Raw genomic sequence first — 20,524 nt, 5'->3', positions numbered from 1 at the left:
TACTTGACTAATTTAACAGGTAAAAGCAATGAACAACATGTAAAGCCATGTGTGTATTAAAACCAGTTTTATTTCCACAGATGGGACATTTTGAGGGATTAGGTAGTCAAGTGTCTCTGCTTACCTCCATGGCCACACATTAAAGAATCTCCATTTGCTATTCAACTTATGAATCAACTCTTCTTGTTTTTTTTTTTTTAATATTTAATTACATTTATTTATTTATATTTGAGAGTGCAAGCAGAGACGGGCAGAGGAAGAGGTGGACAGAGAATCCCAAGCTGGCTCCGTGCTGATAGCACAGAGCCAGATGAAGGGCTGGAATCCATGAACTGTGAGATCACGACCTGAGCCAAACTCAGATGCTCAACCGAGTCAGCCACCCAGTTGCCCCAGAACTCTTGACATTTACAAAATTATTGTTGCTTTTACTAGATTGTTTTCATAGAAGTTTCATTCTCAGATTAAGTTTTATCTTTCTTCTCAATCTTGTTAAGAGAAATGACCTATTCTTCTCTTAAAAATTCCCATAAACTCGGTTTTTTTCCCTTATGTTTAGCTGTTTCAGATTACATGCGGATTCAAAGAAAGTAACCAGTTAAATTTTATTTCCTCAATAGGTAAGTGTCCATTTCCCTGGACACTTTTTTTTTTTACTAAATTCTTCAACAAAATTTTCCTATTCATTACGTCAGGTTTTCCAGAGAATGTAAATCATGTTGAAATGTTCCTAATATCGATAAGGAACATGTTTAATTTAATAAAATAAATATTAAAAACAATGCAGATATTAAGAACTAAAATTTAACATAGCTTCATGTTTCATTGGTTGAATAATATGGCACATGGTTAAGGTATGTATCTTATTACCTCATGGGTCATACTGACTTCAACAATGAGCCAACTCTCAATAAAACTCCCCTTAAAAACTGCAACAGGATTGTTCATACTCTCTGTTCTTTAACTTAAACAAGTGATATAATTTCATATTCTATACCATGTTCTAATCAGTTTTTCTTTTTCTTTTTGCTCCACCTACAATTGTGAACTCTGAGCATAGAGAGTATATCTCTTTTCTCCTTTATATTCCTAATATATAATACAATGGAGGAAGCAATAAATGTGTATTGTATGGTTGAATAAATGAAGGAGTAAATGAATGAGTGAGCTCATCTCTATGGTTATTAGACATCTTTCATTTAGGTTGTTTAAAATGAGTTTAATATTTCATTGGTAAGTAGACAAAAAGCTTCCCTACAGAGTTGTATTTTGGTGAAAGATAAACATCCTGAATGATAATGATGTACCCAAAGCCAAGTCCAGTCAAGATCTTCTGTTTGAGACATTTCTTTCTTTCCTGAGTGGTGAATTCCTTACTGAGGGACTTTGAATGACTCATTGAATTTACTCTGTACAAAGCCAGAGAAGTCCAGTGTCAAAAAAGTACCCTCTTATTTGCTCCTAAAGCTGATTTTCAGCATGAGAACGTCCCAAAGCTTGATTCTGTTGCTTTGTTTTCTGCTTTATTTTCTTTTTTACTGTGTAGATAAGCAGAAGTAAACTAAAACATCATTGGAATATCTGAAAAATGGGGCTGCTGAGTGGCTCAGTTGGTTAAGTGTCCAACTTTGGCTCAGGTCATGATCTCAGGGTTTATGGGTTCAAGCCCCACAACAGGTTCTATGCTTCAGATCCTCTGTCTCCCTCTCTCTCTGCCCCTTCCCTGTTCTCATACTCTTTTTCTTTCAATAATAAATAAACATTAAAAAAAGAAACATCTGAAAAAAAATTGTTGCTGCTGAAAATTAATCTTCTAAGCTTCTTGTTGGCAAATATGAGAAAAAAGCTTTAGATAATCTATAGAACTTTATCCTCTCACCCATGGGAAACCAAATGTGCTGCAAATTTTACAAACAACTTTTCTCTAACCTGTCGTACATTGCTTTCACAACTATGGTTGTATTATGATCGTATAAAACTAAAAATGCATTTTCTTAACAGAACAATGGTATGTAAGTAAATGTCATAAAGCTGTTTATAATATATTGCTTAATACACTAAAATTATGGACTCTCTTTCTTCCTTTTTCACTCTTCTTAGGTCCTTTCTCTATAGATGTGTATGTCCTCCTGCAAATAACTTTAAATTGGAGACTAGTAAACCATTTTTGACATAGCCTCTGCTACAAATTGTCTTAACTTTCCTTTTCACTGAGCAACACTTTCAGTCTTTCAGAAAATTTCATTGGGTATTTGGTAAAAATTAATTCTATAGAACCAGGGTATACTAATAGTATACTCCATATTTGCTAAGGCTATAGCTTTGAGACATAAATGTCTATTTTTCTTCTAAATAGACTATTTGATAAAACCAAACAAATCTGTAATTGATAAAACCTTGATAGAGTTTACCAAAGTTAAATCAAGTTCATCAGTATATGCTGTAATGCTGAATTTTGGGGGTGAAGGGAGGAGGCTACACATTTTGACATAGCCATATTGGGAGTCTGTCAAGCCACAACTACTCTAAAGGTGATTTCTTTTTGAAAGTGGGTCAACTTTTCTCCTTCCTTCCTGAATGCACAGTTTCTAAGAAGCTGTAAGTCTTTTCAAGCTCCTCCTTAGGGAACACAAAGCAGTGGCCTAAGGTGGAGTAACATAGACATAACAGATCTTAGGGTGATCCTATATAGTTTATATGTAAGATCAATATGTATCAGGAACTGCTTATAAATTGCCCTTTATTATTTTATTGAAACAATTATATGTGTAAGTTTTTAATTAACTGTAAGCAACCACAAAATGTTGAAGTTACAATCATAACAAAGTTCTGAATACAAACTTCCATATACTTAAATTGAGGATATCGAAGTAGCAAAAATAAATGTATCCAATGTCGTATTGTATGTTATAAACATGTATATTGTTTTAATTCAGCATTAAACTCTATTGTGCTAAGAAAAAATGCCTTACACTCGTACTTTATTTTTTTAATTTTTCTCATGGTGATATATATTTATATAGATTAAATACGTATGTCATATATGTTAAATACATGTTTTACATATTTTATATCATGTATTACATATTATATAATCATGTAGTATACCTTACATATCATATGACATTTTAGATCTTTGTCATATATGATATTTAGTATAAATAAATCTTTGCTAAATCTTATATCCCTACTATGTGCCAGTGCTGTTTCAAACACTTCCCATTTTTAAAAATTGTATCTTCACAGCAATGTTATGTGGTAGGGAGCTACTATTATCTTCCCACATTTTATACACAGTAAACTCTGAGACAGAGAGGTTGCATGTATTAGACAAGGTCTTCTGGTATACTGGAGGGAAACTGCATATCAAACTAGGCTATCTGTTTCTGATTCTGTGCACTAACCACTATTGAATATGATCCCATGACATAGCATAAGAATAGTTTGCAAGCAATTTTTTAACATATGTATAAGAGCTTATTTCTTAGAGGGGCACCTTGGTGGCTCAGTCAGTTAAGCAGCCGACTTTGGTTCAGGTCATGATCTTATGGTTGCTCAGTCCGAGTCTCACATTGGACTCTCCCTGATAGTGGGGAGCCTGCTTACGATTCTCTTTCCCTCTTTCTCTGCCCCTCCCTCACTTGTGCTCTCTCTCTCTCAAAATAAATAAATATCTTTTATTTTTTTTTTTAATTTTTTTTTCAACGTTTATTTATTTTTGGGACAGAGAGAGACAGAGCATGAACGGGCGAGGGGCAGAGAGAGAGGGAGACACAGAATCGGAAACAGGCTCCAGGCTCTGAGCCATCAACCCAGAGCCCGACGCGGGGCTCGAACTCACGGACCGCGAGATCGTGACCTGGCTGAAGTCGGACGCTTAACCGACTGCGCCACCCAGGCGCCCCTAAATAAATATCTTTTAAAAAGAGATTATTTTTAGATAACAAATCTTTTTAGAAAAAAAATTATGCACAAACTGATGCAATCTCCACAGTAGATAAGGAAGCTTATAACGTAATTACAAACTATTTCTTATGTAGGCTTATATAGGACATCCACATTAGCTCCCCTGCCTTCCATTTAAAGCAGGTCATTCTTTATTATTGGCTAATATAATACAAAAGTAGTTATGACTTAATTTTTTTCTAATTAGAATCTTAATATATTTTTCTTTCTGACCTCTACATTATTTTGCAGAGAGTAACCTCTTAATAAGTAGTCTTTTAGAATGACTTTGAAAATTGAGATCTTTCAATAAAACTAATTTGAAATAAGTGATAAATCCACATGTTGATTGCTTTACTCTATGCAAAGAGTCAATAGCAATTTTGAGGTTAACCATCAAACTGCCTTGCTCAGTATTAAAATAGCCCTGTATATTTACTTGAGTGCAAACTGACCATACTATAGCTAAGGGTACCTTCACTGGACAGTTTGATATTGATTTGCTTGTTTGATTTCGATGAGCGTTTCACTTTTCTTATTATAAGGTTAATTTTAAAGCGTTTACTTTTAAAACTATTCCTGGGGTGCCTGGGTGGCTCAATCAATTAAGCAAACTGACTCCTGATTTTGGCTCAGGTCATGATCTTACCGTCATGAGATTGGGCCCCATGTCTGGCTCTACACTGGGTATGGAGACTGCTTAAGATTCTCTCCTTCTCTCTCTCCCCCCTACCCTGCTTGCACATGCGCACACTCTCCTTCTCTCTGTGTCAGAGACACAAAACAACATGAAAACAAACAAACAAACAAACAAAAACACTTCTATTTAATAAAATTCTAATAATCCATCATAATTGAGTTCTACTACAAGCCATAAATAACAAAGTTCACACACTATCATGTCATTTGAACTCTTCCTTCCCTAAAACTTGTCATATGGGTATAATTGTTTTAGTCGTAGTCTCTCAAAATGACATTTACAAAATGTATATAACAAAACCTTAGACATCCTTACTAGGATTCACTCATTTTTAATGCAAGTATCTGGGTGACATTGCCAGTGTCCACATTGATCTATATAGATGGCAAAATTTTTCTTACAATAATTTTCAAAGAAGAATATTCTCCATAATAAGGAAAAGGAAATAGTTTGTATTTTCAAATAATATTGCCTTATGATGTTTTCTTTCCATAAAAGTTTCACAATGATTAAAAAAAAATAGTCTCCAGTTTCAGAAGTCACCTTAGCATTATCCCTAAGCGTTAGGAAAAAATTGGCAAAGGTACAACACTTAACATAATGACTGGCACATTGTAAACCCCAAATATGCATTTTATTGTTGTTTCTGCTCTTAATGCTACCATTGCTGTTACTACCATTACTATTTGCAAAAGGCAAAGAAATAATTATTAGCAAAATCAATAATAAGTATCCACTGCTAATGTACTTGATAGCATATGGACTTTTGTTTTAATTTAGCTAAGGTGAGAGGACATAAAATTATTCCTCTGACATATTTTAAAAACTTCTTGTGCTGCTCTGTTTTCTGTATGTCAAAATTCTCAAATACAGACCTTATTTATGCCATGGGGTAATTTGAAACTCTGAAGTATCAGAAAATATCCAGTGATAAAGCTCATTTCAATTTCCAAAGGAAAATTTTCAAGTATCGTATTAATGTAAGAATGTTACAGTGCAATTTAACTTCAAATCACTTAGATGATACAATTAAGATTATATTTATATCTTATTTCCAAGATCATTTTTTCAGATATTTAATGGTTCTCAAATTCATCTATAATTTGTATGTACATATGTGTATGGTGTGTGTACAGTTTCTTGATATCACATAACATAAAGTGTATTATATTTAACTCCACTACAGTACTGTTTTAATGTTTATCAAAAAATTAATAATTATTAAAACTCTAGGAGTTTTGTCATGAGTATTGATATGTAAGATATTTAAAGCATTTTCATATTTTCCCCAATGTCCCTAAATTTACTATTGTGTAAAAAAATTAGGGATTATTGATGAGATTTTAAATAAAAGATATATTGTTATAAATTAACACATTGTTTGGATTCCAGAATATAGCTTATCCCCTTAGAAATGCAAGGCACAGCCATCAATTTGTACCTCAATCTAACAAGATGTCCTATAAAATGCCTCATCGCAGTTAGTGAACATTCTGACCATCTGGCTTGCCCTCTGCTGTCAAGAGTCCCCCCCACACAAAAATATCTCGTGTTCAGCAAGCAATCAAGATACAGGTGCTGGGTTATCATCCTTTCATTCATTCTCTGGGATACTTATTGGCTGTCTACCGCATTACAGTCACTGTTCTGGGCAGTTGAAATGCATCACTGAGCAAAACAGATTAAAAAAAATTTGCTCTCAGAGCTTATACAAACAGCATAACAAACAATAAATTGCATAGCAAAGTAGAAGTAAGTGTCACTGAAGGCAAAGAAATGGAGAAGGGTACATTGAATCATACACACCAATATGTCAGAGGACGGGGAAAGGTCACAACTTTAAGTCAGATGGTTAAGGTGGGGTGTCTTGGAGAAGATGGCATTTATGCAAGGATTTGAAAGAGAAGTGGCTGGCTATGTGAGTATCTGAGGAAAGTTCTGTTCAGATAGGGGGGGATATCTGATGCAAAGGGTTTATAGCTGCGGCATACCTGGAATGTTTAAATCACATCAAGGAGAAGATGTAGGTGAACTGGTGATTAGGAGGGAAAGTAGAAGATAAAATCAGAAGAAATTGAAGGTCCTATTATGGTCAAATATTACAGACCATTGTGAGGGTGTTGGCTTGGTTTTTCCTTCTCTGAGTGAAATGGGGAGGCATTGGAGGATTTTGAGCAGAGGAACTGTCTTTGAAGGATCCCATTAGCTGTTGCACTGAAAACAGTTTGCAGATGAGAATAGATGCAGGCGAATTAGTTCAAAAGGCTTAGCGAGCATAGTAACATTAGAGAAGCAGTAGTGGTTACAAAATGGTAGCATTGTGGATGCAATTTCATGGCTTAGAATTAGGATGACGGAATAGGAAAATGAAGGAAGACTGAGCGTTTTATTTGGATTAAATAGAAAGATGGAATGTTCATTAATAGAGATGGTTAAGAATAAACCACCAAATTTTTTGCAGTTATAAGACTGCAGATTATCAACTTTAATTACATTAAATGTTATGATTACAAGAATCAATCTGAAAAACAGTATTGTCTTTTCTTTGAGCTCTGTCAATGCTCATTTTGTGGATGCTGGACATGGTGCTTTGTTAGCCTTTGACAATGTGCTATTTTCCTGATCCAACTAAGCAATTAACTAATGGTCTAATAAGATCTCTACACAACTTTGCCTAGATTCTAGTTCCATAGGGTTATTACTGACCATAGGCTCAAAGTCTCATTGAGATTGTCTGTTGAAATACTTATATTACAACATTAAACTAGATGGGAAAAATATGATTTTCATTAGAATTATAATTAATATACTTGAAATCTTCACAGGAAAATATTGAATGTATGCTTCAAACCTAAATTTTGATAAATAATGTATTATCTTCGAAGCACAATCACCACTGTTGTCGTGATATGTGTCTCATTTACTAATACATAATGAAAATGTGCTTAAAACCAAAGGTATTTCTGAAAAATTTGTTTTCCTCCTTGAAATAACTTTTTGGTAAGTTAGCTTCAATATTTTTAATGGAAATTTGTCTTGTGTCTCAATATAATAGCAAATAGTTAAAGCTGGAGAAAGGAGAAATGCAGAAAGAATAAACCAAAAAAAAATTATTCCTGCATAATCAGAACCATTGTCTACTGCAAAATATAGGAAAAAGATTGACTGAAATTTAAATGAAAGAAGTATCCAGTCAAATATACTTTTAGAGAGCACTGTTAATATCCATGTGAAGTTGATGCCTGAAAGCCTATCGATTTCCTATATGAAAAGCAAAAGTCCATTTAGAACATCAGAAACAAAAAATCTTAGAACCTTATATTCTCTTTCTCACTGTTTATATGATTACATGGGCTATAAATTTCGTGAAAGAACTCTTGCTAGGAAGAGGGTTCTATAAAATTTCTGTAAAGAAAAAACAAAAAGCTTATATATATATAAATTTATAGATATATATGTTTGTGTGTGTATATATATATATATATGTATATAAATACATATATTCTCCATCCTCAGTGGAGCTTATACAGATTACTTTATACAGTCTCCATCTGTTTGGCTCAGTTTTGGGCACTAGTATGTTTAAAACAAGTGATAACTGTTTGCTCAACAGAAATCCATACTCAGCAAACTCATTTCTATTTCAGTCTTCCATAATTGGGCCAGAGAGTTTTGCTTAAGACAAAAAGATACCACTGTGATTTGTCTGTTTTTGTTGCTGTTGTTATTGTTGTTGTTGTTGTTTAATCTGAATGGAGTTCCCCAAAAGAACATGTAAGAACATTATCCAAAAGGATTAGGAAGTTAAAGAGAATAAAGAAGGAAAAATGTCTTTCTTTAGGAGAATACATACATCAATTAAAGAAAAGTTAATAATGAAGAATAAAACTTTCAAACCACTAAAACCCATGTTTAAAAATAGCTACCCTTGTAAGATGTTCTTCTATGGCTTCTAGGGGGAAAAAAAGCAAACTTCTTTACCTGCTGATATGTTTTCATAATTATGTAACTTTAAGGGACTATTCAGGAGTGCATATATATTTACTAATATTTCCTAGCATTTTTATTTAGACTGGCTTAATTATTTCTTAAATTTATGATTCCCTAACTGAATATATAATACACAGGTTATTATCAAGTATGCATTTGGCTTCGTTCTCCATATGAATTCATTTTGTCCACCTTGCTCCCCCATCCTCATAGTATGTAGGCACTACTCTATTTAGTCATTCCATATATTTTGTAATAATATATATATTTGAGAAAGAGAGAGAGAGAGAGAGCACATGAACAAGGGAGAGGGGCAGAGGGAGAGAGAGAGAAAAACTTAAGCAGACTCCATGTTCAGCATGGAGCCTGTCACAGGCCTTGATTTCACGACACTGGGATCATGACGTGAGCTGAAATCAGCCAAATGAGCCATCCAGGCATCCTTGTAAACATTCTATAGTAATTTCCACACTAGTTGTTGAAGATCCACCAGTGTAAGTGAAAGATGTAATACTTGTCCTAATGAGGCTTAAAATATGCAGGACAAAAGAATATTACACACATAATTAAGAATAATCACATAGTTTTGAAAGGAAGCATTAGAAAGATAGATATACGACATGTCATGGAGTTATACATAGGAAAGTATACTTATTCTAGGACATTTCTGTGAAGTTTCAAGGAAGTAACATTTCTAAGGAAGTAGCATTTCAACTGAAGACTAAATATAAAATTACATAAAGGATTAGAAGAAATTGTTTACCAGTTGAAACAATAGTAGATGTAGAAAAAAAGAAATAGAGAATGTAGAGAATGTGGGCCTACCCAAAGAGGTAAGATATTTTTTTTATAATTGGAGAAAAACAGCTAGGCAGAGGTTGTATACTATATAATTCAAACTGTGTGACACTGTGGAAAAGGCAACGCTATGGAGGAGGCAAAAACATCAATGGTTGCATCAATGGTTTGGGAAGGTGAATAAGCAGAGTACGAAGGATTTTTAGAACAATGAAACTCCTCTGTATGATGCTACAATGGTGGATATATGTGATTATACTTTTGTCCGAACCCATAGAATGTACAATACCCAGAAGGAATTCTAAAGAAAAATGCAAACTTTGGGTGATAATGATGCATCAATGTTGGTTCATCAATTGTTAACAAATGTACCATTTCTGTGAGGATGCTAATAATTAGAGAGGCTATGCATGTGCAGGAGTAGGTGTATAAGGGAAATCCCTGTATCCTCCACTCAATTTTGCTGTGAATCTAAAACAGATATAAAACATAGTCAGTTAAAAACAAACAAAAATGTCTAAAGAGGTGAAATGAAAAGGAAAAGAACTAGTTATAGGGAACTGTGAGTTTTAGTAAGTACTGTGGGAAATCATAATATAGTTTAATTAGCAAAGGGACACTCATAATCTTTTATTTTACTCTGAGAGCAGAGTAGTGAATGCTTGGAGGTGTTGAGGAAGAGAAAATAAATGAAGATCAGTTTTAAGAGACTTTCTTACTAGACAGGGAAAGAAATGAAGGCTGAAGACACTGGCATTAGATTAGTAACTACATTTGTGAGATAACCAGGAGAAAGAACATTCAGATTCAGTGACAAAGGGGTGAAGCATGAGGAATCTAGTAGTCAAAAATGACGTCCAGGATTTGGGCACTTACACCAGTGCTAATGCTGGTGGCATTGGTCAAGCTAAGGGAATGTTGTAAAAAATGCAAGCTCTGAGGACAGAAGGGGAAAGCCCATGAGTTTACTTGTTATGTTTCAGCATTAACCATTAGCAATCTGTACAGTGTACTAGCAAACAAAGAACCATAGAGAGGATCTGGAACTGAAAATTAAAAGAAAAGATTTCAACAAGACTTTTGTTCTAGAGGAAGCAGCTCTGAACCAGTTACTTAAGATGAACGAGTGGCACCTAATGACCTTACACAAATCATTTAATTCCACTAAACATTACCTTTCTTATCCTGAGAACATTCATGGGCAAACATGAAATTGAATCTTCTTTTTCCAACTACCAAGCGAAAGTTGAATCATTTCATCTGCTTCATTGACTTCAGTTTCTTAATTTCTATAATTGTATTTATTTATTTCTCCTCTGTTACCACATGACACTATTAATGTTTATACACTATAGGGCAAGTCTCCCATCTTCCCCCTTTCCTTTCGAAATGATTTCTTAAAGATCATCGTTTTTTTAAAAGATCTATATAGTCTTTAACATTATTTCTTAAAACTCTCCCCCAAAAGTAATTTTGATTGAATTTGTGTTATACTTCCAAATGCATGTGTGCAATTCAGAAATTCTCCCTTTAAGGAATTTAGTCTCTGTCAATTATTATGTATATTTCTTATTTGGTAGTCAGGAAGGTGATCCATCTTGTATATAACTACATTTACCTTGTACACTAGTTAATTTATATAGATTAAGATAATTTAATTGGGGTTTGTAAGTATTAAGTTTTACTACAGAAGAAAAAATGACACTCTCCCTTTACAATCTGACCTGTTGAGTTTGCCGTTGGTATCTGTAGAGCATCCAAAATTTTAATGACATGTAAAAAAAAATATTTCCAGATTGTTTTTGAAGTCAAGGAGATATTCCCGAAATTTTCGTCAAAGATGATTAGCTATTCACTGAACTTCAAACTTGAATACCAATGATGAGATGAGGAGGTATCGCAATTAAATTATTAAAGGCAGACGAATTAAAGATACAGTGTAATAGTGATCAAGAGTACAGGTTCTGAAGCCAGACAGTCACAACGGATTTTCTTCTTCATCTATACCAACAGTTCCCAAAGTTTTGTCCACAGACTTTCGGTGACTCCTGACAATCTTTCAATCCTTGACAACTTTCTCATTCTTGAGTACATGTCTTTTTAATATTCTGTGTAACAAAATGGGAAGAATGAATTAAGAAATTTCTAATCTACACCGAAGTATGATAAATGCCCCAGAAAATCACTTTGTGATAGTTTGATTTGTGAGTGGAATAAACAACTCTTTTCGAAGTAAACCAGTTTTACTTGGAAGAATGACAAAACAGATAAACTATGGTTACTTACACTGGACTACTGAGTAAACAGAGTCTTAGATTTTTGAAAATTAATGAAGTGAAACTGTATCTTCAATTAAAGCAAGAGAAAACTAGTTGTCATCAATGGTAAAATTTGAGCTTTCTCTTAAAAATTAGAATTTTGGAAAACTTTTATCTTTGAACTTGATAGCTTTCCAAAATTTGAAGATTTACTGATGAGATTGGTGGTAATATTATCAATATTGGTCTATTAAAAAAAAACACCATAAAAAAGGAAGTTGACTATTGGAAGATCTATATAACTCAGTGATCCAATATTTTCCAAATAAGCAAAGCATAGGATACAATACCAGATGTGTAAAAAATTCATTCAAAGTACAATAAAACTTGATTTTATTTATTTATTTTTTTTTAATGTTCATTTGTTTTTGAGAGAGAGAGAGCGTGAGCTGGGGAAAGGCAGAGAGAGAGGGAGACCCAGAATCCAAAGCAGGATCCAGGTTCTGAGCTGTCAGCACAGAGCCTGATGCAGGGCTTGAACTCATGAACCGTGAGATCATGACCTGAGTGGAAGGCAAATGCTTAACTGATTGAGCCACCCGGGTGCCCCAGAAGCATGAATTTTTAAATAATGGAATATAGAAAGTTCATTGATACATTTTCATCTCTTACACTGCAACTAACCAGCATTTAAGAAACTAGCCTTTTCTGGGTTCTAGCATAGTATCAAAGAAGAATATACAAAATTATCTAGAAGGGCTTACATACATATGGGTAAATTTTCCCTTTTTTAAATTCATCTATAGGAGGTCTTTTTTCTTCATGCAAAAATGGCATATAACAGATTGAATGAAGAAGCAGTTAGGAGAATGCATCTATCTTCTTGTTAGCCAGACCTTTTTTCTTTAAAACCTACAATATCCAGTATCCCCAGGTGGTCCACCATCCAAATACTAACCAGACCTGACCTGGGTTAGTTTTTCAGGTCAGAGGAGATTAGAGGTATTCAGGGTCAGGTATGAACATAGACTTAAGCCAGATATTAAAGATATCTGACAAATGTCAAAACAAGGCCACTCTTCAATATTGTTTTTGCTTTGTTAAAATTTTAATGTTTTGGCTAAAAAAAAATTGTGTTTTAGACTACTGTTTATTGGATGTCTGGGTGGCTCAGTCCGTTAAGTGTCCGATTTTGGCTCTGGTCATGATGTCACAGTTTGTGGGTTCAAGCCCCACATCGGGCTCTGTGCTGACAGCTCAGAGCCTGAAACCTGCTTCGGATTCTGTGTCTCCCCCTCTCTCTGCCCCTTCCCGCTCATGCTCTGTCTGTCTCTCTCTCAAAAATAAATAAACATTATTTTGTTTTAAATGAATAAACTACTGTTTACTAAATATTATCAAAAATTTGTTAATTCTAGTTTCTAATAGATTAAGCATAAATTGATTAACAAACAAAAATAGAGTTTTGAGGTCCTTAAGAGTATAAATGATTACTGAGGGGAAAAAAAGTCTTAGAGCCACTGATATAAACCATTTGATCTATATGTGGAGGAACAACAGCATCTATATCATATAAAGATTAATGAGTAGATAAATACAATTCGTCAGAGGTAGGTTTGCTAAAATATAGGAGTTAGATGTAATCATGAGAAGCCTAATAGAATAAATTGTATAAATAATTTTCTAAAGTATTCAAAATTGTTATTTTTAGACAGACCCCATCAGATATCAAAACTTATTATAAAACTATCATTATTCAAACACAATAAAATTAAAGCCTGTAGAAACAACGATATGAATATAACAGAAAAGACAATCCATAAAGGAACACACACATAAAGAGTCATCTGATATATGACAAAGAGAATACTTCCTTGCAACAAGATACATGTAAATTTTTCAATATATCAAAAGGAGAGATAAAAGGAGATCAAAAGAAATTCTTGTTCTTACCTCACATTCTAGCAAAAAGAAATTTATAGAGCTAAATGTGGATGATTAAAAAACAAAATTTAAAACAATAAATGGACTATAGTAATATGATTATGTAAGGTTATTTTTTAAAACAGTATGGAATACCTCCAAAAATGGGAAAATTGGATTGTATTAAAAGTTAATTGATTTTATCAATCATACAATAACATGCATTATTTTCACAAACATAACTTGAGTAAAAGCGTTCTGATGCAAAAGACACATTGTATGTGATTTTACTCATAGAGTATTCAAAAAAAGTCAAAACTAATCCATGATTTTGGAAATCAACTTTGTGATAACCTATGGTAAGTGTTGCCTAGAAGAAAGGTTATGGAGGCATTTTTGGGTTATGGTAATGTTTTGTTTCTTGATCTAGTTGCTAGCCACAAAAGCATGCTCAGTTTTAAAAAAGCAATCACATACATTTTTTATTTGTGAATTTTTATTAAATATTATACTTTAATAATTTTAATAAAACTTATACCCTAAAAATGTTTATTTTTTGGAAAGCTCAGGAAATTAAGAAATGGTATGTACCATTTCTTTAAAAATATCTTAATTTAGGCGCTCCTGGGTGGCTCAGTCAGTTAAGTGGCCGACTTCAGCTCAGGTCATGATCTCATGGTTCGTAGGTTCGAGCCCTGCATCAGGCTCTGTACTGACAGCTCAGAGCCTGGAGCCTGCTTTGGATTCTGTGTCTTCTTCTCTCTCTGCCCACCGCCCCCCCTCCTCGCATGCTCTTTCTCTCAAAAATTAAAAAAAGCTTATTTTTTTAATATCTTAATTTGAATGTATAAATCTATAAAGAATAAATGCAAATAAGAAATTACAGCATGATGCTGGTTTCAACTTAAGTCATTCAAGATATTTGAGTATAGAACTACTGAAAGATTTGTTTTTGACACAGTGCTTATGTTCTGGGTAACAAGAAAGAGTTTCCAGGATCTTGTTTTACATAACACATATAAAGGTGTTTTGTGAGTTCTTCAAGCACTGATAATGTGTTTATAGTAATTTTGTTCTGCTACTAAAATAGCTAATATCAAATAGCTTTAGAGAATTTTACAGTTTGATTGATGGATAGGTGTTACGACAACATTCGTTACTGATTTAAAATATCTAGGAATCAAATGCCAGATGCATACGAATAAAATAATTTCAATTTTAATTTTAGTTTTTTACTTTGTTTTAATATAACACACCTTACAATTAACATTTAGACACAACTTGGACACATCCAACATAAAACAATATATGGCATATCCATGTTTGCATGTCAACATAGTAAACATTCTACGTTTCTTTTTAAACAAAAGCTGCAGGGAAGCGAACAAAACCAGATTATTCAATTCTAGAGAAAGGAATCAAAGAAGTGAAACAAAATATCCCTTTAAAGCTGTAGTTCCAAGTCCCAAAATGGACTTGAGTGAACTCTCGGGAATTATGTCTTAGGCTCCACTGGCTTCAAGTGGTTAGATTTCAACAGCCAGGTTATACCCCGACTCTAAATCCAAACCTTATTTTTGCTTGAAACCATACCACCCCAGGGCTGCAAATAGCAACTAAACAAAGGAAAAAATTAGAAGAGGACATTTGTCATAATACGTATGAAAAGACTGATCAGAGGAACTGTCCAGGGATGTTGAGAAAGTGAAGCACATTGGCCCCAGGCCTGTTTTTATTTCTCTATCTAGGAAAGAAAGATAAGACCTTAAAGGGAAAAGGATAATGGGGATAATGGCCCATTGCTCCATGAAAGAACATGTTGGACTTTCATAGTTGAAAATGAGACATCCAGAAGAAAGCAGAGGAAAAGAGATCCTATCTCTCATATGAAACAGTAAAGGGGCCTGCCCCACACCTCTAACTCTGAAAGAACAACAGATCCCAAAAGAAAGATGAAATAAACATTTACATGCTGTGAGGTTTAGCTTTTAACTTGTTTGAAAGCTTTCACTCGTGAGAACTTTTCCTAGCATAAATTTTGGGAATTTGAATAACATTTGACCTTTCTCCACCTAGTAGCATGGACCAGAAAAAGTAGGAGAGGCTTTAGCATCCTCATTTTCCCAAACACCTTATTTCTCATTTTTGATTACTGTATTTATTTATTTTTAATTTTTTATGTATATTTTATTGTTGAGAGAGAGACAGAGCACGAGTGGGGAAGGGGAAGAGAGAGGGGAGACACAGGATCCAAAGCAGGCTCCAGGCTCTGAGCTGTCAGGACAGAGCCCGACATGGGGCTCGAACCCACCAACTGTGAGATCGTGACGTGAGACAAAGTCAGCACTTAACTGACTGAGCCATCCAGACACCCCTCAGTTTTGATTACTTTGGAACTAATGGTGGTGGTGATGGGGTACAGCGAGGGAGACATTAATTTATGAAGTTAATTATATCAATAAAATAAGTCAGTAATGTAACATGAATATAAGTTACAAAAGCATTTGTGGTAAATGTGTTAGATAAGCATTAACTAAATAGAATATGTACTTATATAAGTGCTTGATATAGGTATCTAATGTAAATGATAAATATATTGCATGGATATAGAGTATAGTACATATTGAGTTACAAAAGGTAAGTTTAATTTAAGACATTCAATCTATCACATAAAATAGAATTCCCAGAAAAAAATTCAGGGAATAAAGACACAAAGGGAAACATTTATTACTTTTTCCAAATACCTACCTTACATAAAATCTTTGCAAAGAGAGAACTATCAAACAAATACACTTTCATAAAACCTAAATTCTTCTAAATATTATCTCTTCCCATAACAATTCTTAAAATTTATTATAAAAATGGATATTTAGGGGTTTTGTGGTGGCAAATCTAGATGGACCTTTTTGGGAAAGGCTTCTGAAAAAGTCGGTGACCAAGTAAATTGTTGTCTGATTGCTGAGGTTATGACTTCAAGTACTATGTTAAAAAACAATGGTGAGAGAGGGCATCCCTGCCTTATTCCTGATTATAGAGTGAAAGTTCTCAGTTTTTCCCCATTGAGGATAATATTAGCAGTGGGTCTTTTGTTTATGGCCTTTATGATGTGGATGTGGAGGTGTATTCCCTCTACCCCTACTTAGTTTATAATATATATATAATATATATAATATATATTATTAATTATTATATTTTATAATATTTTATATTATATATAATTATTATATAATTATAATTATTATAATTATTAATATATATTAATCAAGAATGGTGCTGTACTTTTTCTGCATCTGTTGAGAGAATCATGTGGTCCTTATCCTTTGTTTTACTAGCATGGTATATCACGTTGATTGATTTGAGAATATTGAACCAGTCCTGCAGCCCAGGAATAAATCCTGCTTGTGGAGAATGTTTCTTTGCATGTACCATTATATTCAATATGATAGTATTTTGTTGAGAATTTTTTCATCAATGTTTATCAGGAATATTGCCTGTAGTTCTCTTTTTTAGTGGAGTCTTTATCTGGTTTTGGAATCAAGGTAATGCTGGCTTTACAGAATTTGTTTGGAAGTTTAACCTCCATTCCTATTTTTTGAAACAGTTTGAGAAGGATAGGTCTTAACTTTTCTTTAATGTTTGGTAGAATTCCCCTGGGAAGCCATCTGACCCTGGGCTTTTGTTTGTTGTGAGGTTTTTTTTTTTTTTTTATTCAGTTTGTTTGCTGGTTATCAGTCTGTTCAAGATTTCTATTTCCTCCTATTTCAGTTTTGGTAGTAAAAACGTTTTTAGAAATGTTTCCATTTCTTCCAGATTGCCCAATTTTTTGGCATATAATTTTCATAATATTCTCTTATAATTGTATTTCTGTGGTGTTGGTTTTGATCTCTCCTCTTTCATCTGTGCTTTTGTGTCCTTTCTCTTTTTGATAAGTCTGGTTAGGGGTTTATCAATTTCATTATCTTTTTCAAAGAACCAGCTCCTGGTTTCATTGATCTGTTCTACTGTGTATTGTTTCTATATTATTTATTCTCTAATCTTTGTTATTTCCCTTCTTCTTCTGGTTTTGGGCTTCATTTTTTTTTCTAGCTCATTGTGCATTTGGGTGGGGTTTTTCTTGCTTCTAGAGGTAGGCCTGTATTGCTATTTATTTCCCTCTTTGGGTGTTTTGGCTGCATCCCAAAGATTTTTGACCATCATATTTACATTTTAATTTGTTTCCATGTATTTGATCTTTCTTTTTTTAATTTCCTTGTTGACCCATTCATTCCTTAGTAGCATGTTGCTTAATCTCCATGTATTCGTGGTCCTTCCAAATTTTTTTCTTGTTGATTTCAAGTTTCACAGCATTGTGATTGGAAAATATGCTTGTTATGATCTCAATCTCCTTGTACTGGTTGTGACCTGATTTGTGACCTAGTACGTGATCTATTCTGGAGAATGCCCCATGTGCACTTGAAAAGAATGTGCATTCTGTGGCTTTAGGATGAAATGTTCTGAATATATCTGTTAAGTCCCTCTGGTACAGTGTTTCAAAGTCATTGTTTCCTTGTAGATTTTTTGTTTAGATTATGTGTCCCTTACTGTAAGTGGGGTGTTAAGTACCCTGCTATTATTGTACTTTGATCAATGAGTTCTTTTATGTTTGTTATTGTTTTATATATTTGGGTACTTCCAAGTTGGAGGCATAAATTTTTACATTATTCGATCTTCTTGTTGGATGGACCCCTTTATTATGATATAGTGTCCTTCTTCATCTCTTGTTACAGTCTTTGGTTTAAAATCTAGTTTGTTTGATATACATATTGCTACTATGGCTTTCTTTTTGCATCCATTTGCATGATAAATGTTTCTCCATCCCCTCATTTTCAATCTTGATGTGACTTTATGTCTAAAATGAGTCTCTTGTAGACAGCATGTAGATGGGTCTTGTCTTTTATCCATTCTGTTACCCTATGTCTTTTGATTGGAGCATTTAGCCCATTTATATCCAGAGTAATTACTCATAGATATGAATTTAGTGCAATTTTATTACTTGTTCTGTCATTGTTTTTGGAGATTTTTCTCTGCTCCTTTCTAGTCTTTGTTACTTTTGTTCTTTCTTTCCCACTCAAAGAGTCCTCTTTAATATTTCCTATAGGGCTGGTTTAGTGGTCATGAATCCCTTTAGTTTTTGTTTGTCTGGCAAAGTCTTTATCTCTCCTTCTATTCTGAATGAAAGCTTTGCTGGATAGAGTATTCTTGGCTACATATATTCCCCATTCAGCACATTAGATATATCATGTCACTCCCTTCTGTCCCTCCAAGTTTCTGTGGAAAGATCTATTGCTAACTTTATTTGTCTTCTGTTTTAAGTTAGGGCTTTCTTTTGTCCTGCTGCTTTTAGGATTTTTGCTTTACTCTATATTTTGCAAATTTAGCTGTGATATGTCTTGATGTTGGCCTGCTTTTGTTGATTTTGATGGGAGTTCTCTGTGCCTCCTGGATTTGGATATCTGTTTTCTTCCTCAGATTACTGAAGTTTTCAGCTATAATTTCCTCAAATAAACTTTCTCCCCTTTTCCCCTTCTCTTCTGTTTCTGGGACTACAATGATATTAATGTTATTATTCTTTATGGGGTCACTGAGTTCCCTAGGTCTACATTCATGATCTAATATTTTATTCTCCTCTTTTTTAAGCTTTATATTTTCCATAATTGTATCTTCTAGATCACTTATTCATTCTTGTTTCTCCCACTCTTGTGGTCATTACATCCAGTGGATTTTAAATCTCAGTCACTGCATTTTTCATTTTGGCCTGACTAGTTTTTTAGGCCTTTTATCTCTGTGGTAAGGGATTCCTTGGTGTCTTCTGTGCTTTTTTTTTTTTTCAAGCCCAGCTAGTCTACTTATTATTGTTGCTTTAAATCTGGATCATGCATTCTTTCAAAATGTTTATTAATTTTTGAGAGACAGAGAGACAGAGTGTGAGTAGGGGAAGAGCAGAGAGAGTGAGCCGCAGAATTCAAAGCAGACTCCAGGCTCTGAGCTGTCAGCACAGAGTGCAAAGCATTGGTCAAACTCACGAATTATGAGATCAAGGCCTGAGCTGAAGTCAGATGCTTAACCGACTAAGCCACCCAGGTGCTCCCATGAATATTTTTTACAGCTGTTTTGATTAGATATCCTGGCCGTGACTTTTCTTGTTTTTTTTTTTTTTTCTTTTCTTTTTGGATGAACTCCTGCATCTTGGTGTTTTGTCTAAGTCTCTGTCCTATGTGTGTTAGGAAAGACTGTTAGGATTTTTTGCTCCTGAGAGTAATTAATGGCTTTATTAAGAAGTCATATATTGTCCAGGTGCTAGCCCTTCAGGAAGTGTCTCTGGTGCATGCTCTGTGCACTCTGCTGCTGTGTTTTGGCTGCTCTTTCCCTCAGGTCAGTACTCTGCAGAGTTTCTCCTTGCCTGCAGTGGGGAATGTTTGGACCTTGGCCAGAGTGTGGCCAGTTTTAACTAGATGTGCTCTGGTCTGCTTGTAAAAAGAGACCTGAGGTAGTTTCTACTAGAGCTGAAGATTTGCAGAACTCTGTGGTCAGTACACATGGTGCATACGGGGGATTTGTGTTGGGTCCACTTGGGGAGAGACCTGCTGCTCTGGTTCTCAGGCACACTGCCTGAGAGAAGCAGGACAAACAAATATAGGGGGCAGGAGCTTGGTGAAAGTGGTTTAAGCCACCACTGTTTCTCTGTGCTGCTTACTACTGAAGTCAGTTTATGTGAAGGGGCTGGGGAGGAAAATGGTACCAGTCCCCTCTTCCTTCCCAGAGACGGGAGTTCACTGCAACTGTCTGGGAAGCCCTCTCAGAATACCGAACAATCTTGCTTTGTGTGTCCCATGCATCCTTCTGCTTGCTGCCTTCACCTTGTCTGTGCTCA

This window comes from Prionailurus viverrinus, chromosome B1 (genome assembly GCF_022837055.1).
Source record: "Prionailurus viverrinus isolate Anna chromosome B1, UM_Priviv_1.0, whole genome shotgun sequence".
NCBI lineage: Eukaryota > Metazoa > Chordata > Mammalia > Carnivora > Felidae > Prionailurus > Prionailurus viverrinus.
The sequence above is the reverse complement of the archived record's forward strand: the minus strand, read 5'-3'. Positions refer to the sequence as shown.